The sequence below is a fragment of the Pteropus medius genome, unplaced genomic scaffold (assembly GCF_902729225.1).
Source record: "Pteropus medius unplaced genomic scaffold, Ma_sr-lr_union100, whole genome shotgun sequence".
NCBI classification, from domain to species: Eukaryota; Metazoa; Chordata; class Mammalia; order Chiroptera; family Pteropodidae; genus Pteropus; species Pteropus medius.
The window spans coordinates 4,430,658-4,436,657 of record NW_024350397.1 but is presented as its reverse complement, the minus strand read 5'-3'; positions in this window follow the sequence as shown (position 1 = coordinate 4,436,657).

The window sequence follows — 6,000 nt, the reverse complement described above, 5'->3', positions numbered from 1 at the left end:
TGTCACACATGTTTACTATTGCTCATTAGAAGGATACAGCTTTACACACAATCCGTGCTTCTGGAAACAGGGAGAGATGGGGGAAATCCAGAGTGTGCCAGCTCTGGAGTTGCTCTGAGGTCAGCCTCCATCTTCTGGTTTACATTTTTAGGAAGGATCTGCCCAACAGCTGTGCTTCAATCATCTTTAGAGATACTATCTCCCACCCCCTACCCTAAGTTAGTGAATTGTAATCAGAAAAACAGAGTTGAATGTGCTGGGAAATATACATTATGCTCCATTGTGTAACTGTATAATTACTATACTATACATGCTGGACCAGAGATTGACTGAAAACTAGAGAATTGAACAAAGTTGTGGCTAATCCTGGACCAAATCCAGCAAGCAGTTGAATGGGACAATCCTGGTATTTTGCCAAGTCCAGTACTGTATATAACTGATCTGGGCATGGGGTAAGTGAAAGAAATAGGGAATCAAAGTCTAAATTGGGAAGCTGATGAGTGTGTTAAGTTTGTTCAGAATGCTCTTAGGATGGATTGTTAAAAAAAAAATTATATCCTTAAGTTTCAATAATATTTTATGTTTCAAGCAATGTTTCTATTCTAACATTTAGCAATATTTCATCATGTTGAGGAAAGTACCCACCTTCTTCTTTTTTTCCTTTGTAATTTATTGAGGTGAATCTGTTATCTCTTAGAATAATTTTTCTACTCTGACATTCTCGAACACCACAGAGTTTGCAAAAGGGGGCCCATTAAGAATTTTATTTGTCCAAAGCTTTAGAAAATCACATATTTAATTATAATAATACTAAGTAAGCTAATTAACATTGCAAGTATATTCCTGATGAAGTCCATTCCAGGTAGGAGAAAGAGTGAGCATAAGTAGAGAGGTAGAAAGATGCATGTGGCTAGGGGCTTTATTCCAGCAAGACAGAGCATTTCGTTGGAATTAATGTAGGAAAGAGCAGCAATGAATCACGATCCTGTTTTGAGGCTCTTAAATGCTAGCCTGAAGAATTGGAATTTAGTTTGTTTGCAAAAACAATGCAATTGAAAGGTTTTTGAATAAGAAAATGGCATTATCATATTTATGTAGCTTTTTCCATAGAACTCAAAGCACTCTTCTAAGTCATTTAATATGTCTATGGCTTTAGGGTACATCAAGTTAATTTGAGTCCTTGTCCTAGTTTTTACTGACTTCCAAGACCTGGAATTTATAAATTAGAGTCTGCCAGTGACTCAAACTTTCTGACCTTCATTTTGCTTATATGTATGTGGGGATAATAATACTAATTTTAAAAAATCCTTGTGAGGATAAAATGAGAATATGCAAACCACATAGTGTAGTACATGGCACAAAGTAGATGCTCATTATAAGTCAGTTCTCCTCTCAGGCCTTACACGTCTTCTAATAATTAGAATGATAACATCAGAAAAAATTTCCCCCATGTAAACCCTTTTCTTTAGTCAATTTAACAGACTTTTATATGGCAACTTGCTAGGTCCTAGGATGCAAAGATGAATAAAATAAGGCTCCTCTTCTCAAGGACTCTGTAGCCTATTAAAAGAGATGGAAACCACAGCAGTAACCAGAACACCATGTAAGAAGGAGAACTAACAAAATACTGGAAGCATAAAGGGTGGAACTAATCTCAGTCAGTGAATCTGGGAAAACTTCCCAGGAGAGCTGATATTTTAGCTAAGCTTTGAAGAATGAGGAGGTGGATACACGAGCAGATCACAGAGGCATAAAAGTGGGAGTCCCGGAAGCAAGAGAGTGAACAGGGTGGAGTAACACAATATGATTCCAGAAGCAATACAAAACTGGGTTATTAAAGAACGTATTTATCCTACTATCAGTGTGAATTTCATTCTTTTCACAAGGAGGAACCACAAAAGCTGTTCAAATAGATGTGATATTTTAAACAATGATAGAATAGAATAATTTGGAACACCTGAGCAGGGGTATCTCCAAAATCCAGAGGCCTCCAAGTTCCCAGCTTTGGTATCTTGATGGAAATTGTCACCAAGAGGAAGAGTTCAAGAAGAAACATTGGGAGAAGTGGATTGAAATGTAAGATACAGTATTTGAGACCTCTTGGATTTGAATTGGCTGAGGTTTAAGTTTAGTAGAGAAATCATGATGGATTTAAGGAATCACAGATTATAAATGTGAGCCAAAGCCAAGGATGTGACCAGGTTTAACCAGGAATATTTGAAGTATGAAGAAAAGAGGGCTAAGGGCAGAATAATAGAGATCACAGTGTGAAATGTAGTAAAAAAAAAAAAAAAAAAAAACAGGAGTGATATCAATAATATAGATGGAAAAATAATAGGAAAAAGAATGTCTAGGAAGTTAATAGAGAAAACCAGAAAAGACCAACTGTGATTTAAGTAAAAAGAAGGTAAAAATAAATTTAAGGATTAAAGTAAATATTTTTAGGTAGATAGATGATTGATAGATGATAGATGATAGATAAAAGATAGATGATAGATAGATAGATAGATAGATAGATAGATAGATAGATAGATAGATAGATAGATAGATTAGATAGATGGATAGATGGATAGATAAATGATAGATAAATAGACAGATTTATAGCCATTTAAAAAAATAAGGTGAAATGCTTATTCTTATGTAAAAGCTCTAAATAGAGAAACATTCCTGAAAAGAATATTAGCTTTCCTCATTCTTAGATGATTTCCACCAGTTAGTCTTCCTGTGTCCACTCTCTTTATAACACAATCTCATTTAATGACACAAGATACATTTTCTCAAGACTCTACCAAACATGCTACTTTCCTATTCAAAGAATATTGGGTTACCTAATTGCTTACAGGATAAAGTCTAAAATCCTTATTTTGGCATTAACAATCCTTCATATGTAAGCTATAACATCATGTTCTATTACTCTATTATATGAATCTTCTCTTTCTTGTCTACTCAATATCATCAAAAAAATCTTACACATTTATGCCTCTAATAGTTTTTTGATACTTGACATAATTCCCTCTATCCTACACTTGGAAATTAACAGAAATCCTGCTATGTCATTCCTATACATCCTTGAAGGCTCAGCTCAAGTCCCTTTCCTACTAAAGTCCATTCTGCCTTTCTAGAAATTCTATAGTTTTATTTGATATCTATCAGACCAGAGACCAGAGACCTGAGCTGGGCCCCTAAATGACTATATGACCTTTGGAAATATCTCTAGGCCTCAATTTCCTCATCTGCGAATGAGTAATTTTTAAGTTTCTCTTGCTCTAAAATCATACGATCCTCTATGTCACAGTGTGTGTGTAGCTAAAGAGATAAGAGTCTTTAAAACAGAGCAGAGCAAAACAAAACCATGATACTGGGTGTGTACACACATACACACACATACATAATATTTCAGAAAGGAATGAAACCAGATATCCTCCAAAGAAATTAATGTGCTAATTTCTTCACCAATGAACTGAGTTTGAGAAAGAATATATATACACAGGGATTGAAATGAAAATAGCATAGTCATGGACCATTTCAAGCATTTTACAAAATTTGAAGCCAAAGTCCAGAACAAACTAAGGCTTTTGAAAAACACTATCAATAAAACGAAGTTAAGGCCCCTATTCTCTGATTCCAGTGACCTCTTGAGACTTATTTCATGTCCCTCCTCACGTACCTTGCCCCATCTTGAGGTGCAGTATCATCTCAAGTACCCCTGAGTATCCTAATCATAATTTGAGTATTTTTTCAATTCTCTTTTCCTCCCTGAATTATCTTTCCTTTGGGTTTTTTTTTTCTTTTTCTTTTTTTTCTGGTGTTCCACGTTCATGCTACAGGCTTTTCTCAAATGCTTGGTGATCCCTGGTTGGCCCTTCACACAAAAGAATGAGAAAATGAGGAAGTTGTTTCTGTGTCTGCCATTCTTACTAGACAGTAAAATCTCTGGGGGCAAGGATTTTGTTTTGTTCAACTATTTTGCTAAAATACTTAGAACATTGTAATTGACCTGCTCTTTTCTATTCGTACCGTATTTGGAATGAGAGTGACATAAATAACCAACAAGGAGGACTGAGTCACTTATGAATTTGTATTCTGTGATCAACAGATGAATAGTTATATCATTAATCACACAAATGGAGGGATTTCACCTGAAAAAGAGCAAGCAAAGGGAAGGGACATTAACGATATAGTCTAATATTTAAATGACTATTGTACAAACCCCATTTAATATGATGGGCTCTTACTCTATATCAGACACTATTCTGAAAATTAAACATGTAACTCTCTCAATTCTATAAGGTAGGTATTATTCTTCTCTCCCACTCTCCCTGTTTTACAAATGTGAAATCAAAAGGTAAAAATATTAAGTAATTTGCCCAAGGCCACACTGTTAATAGTTAGTAAAGCCAAAATTTGTAACCAGGCTATTTTTAGAATAGTTATTTAACCTCTATGGACTTAATTATCATATATCAAAGACTTTAGAACTTAGAAGTGGGTAAAATTTATTAGCAATTGGTATTTCCCACTGATGAACTGACAGAATCAAATGACAAGAATGTCAAGAGGACATATTTGCAATGATCAAGAAGTTAGATCTTCAAGATCTATTCCAAGTTCAGGAGTCTCCGATGGCTGTTTATTGCACACATATATATCGATCTCTTCCAAGTGAAATGTAAGATTTTGGGAACTATGAATAATGTCTTATATTTTTCAATGTTCTTGTCTCCACACTGTTCTATATACATAGTAAGCACACATATTCGTTGCTTAATTTTGAAATACTTTCCAATGACTAACCTTTAGAACAGAGTTGATTATCCCTTCTCTATGATGTTTAGAATGAAGGCAATGGAACAGATTGATGACTTCTAAAGCTCCCTTTCAGGGCTATGATTTGGTAGGGGACAGAAATAGACAGGAAAAAGCATCAACATCCTTATGTCCTTCTGTGGCACAGTTGGAGAGTGCTATGCCAGAGTTTCTGCTTTTAAAGGCTTTAAAAAAAAAAAAAAGATAAAATGGAGTTCTGAGGAATTCTCAAAATGGCTTATTGATCATGACACCCAGGTCTTCTAAACTCCACCCTGGATATATAAGAGATAGCAAATTGGTGTTGGGAAAAGGAACTAGTCTTTCTGATGGCTTCAGAGATATGTCAGATATCACAGCAAGCTGTCTAAATATTTCTAGACTATGACATTCAAGACAAGACAAGAGAAGCAATCATAAAGATTTTATAAAACAATTGTTAGCAAAAAGAACAAATCTGAAAAATTATAGCAGGGTGGGTAATATTTCTTAAATGTCTCCCTAAATTGTTGAAATTATTTTGAAATGATCGTTTTGCCCCAAACAATAACAATTTGATATTTAAATAGCACAATATAGTAATTTTGAAGCAAAAGCTACTGGTGTTATTTTGCAACAGAATTTATATTTGGATACATTATTCTATTTTTTTAAAGGCAAAATAAAAAGCAAAAACTATTATTGAGTTGTGAAAGGAAGAGTAGAGGACAATGTAATACTCTTCCAAATCTACTATAGAAAATTTAGAAAGAGCACATTGTATAGGACCATTTTCACCCAAAAGCAAAAACATAAACATGATTTGAAGAAACTAGGTTTTAGAGAAAAGTGACGAGAGTACCTCAAGTCTTTGAGAGCATCAAATGATCCCGTAACAGTGAAATTTGGTTGCTTTTGAAGTTGTAATTATACCTACATTTACTAAGACAGCTTATAACTTCCAAATAAGTCATTTACAAATAAGAAGCAATTTCTGCTTACCGGTTGCTCCCTTCTAGACAATAAAACCATCACTGGCCCCAGAGATGACACACATTCTCTCTGAACTTCTTCTTCAAATTGACGTCCTCAGTTGCTAAGGCTCTTTCTTCCCAAAATATGAGTACTGTTAGGATCCAAACCAAGCCACTGCTTTAGAGCTCCACTATCTAGGAAATTCCCCCTTGTAGTTTCAAGAAAGGAGGCCAGCTGCCA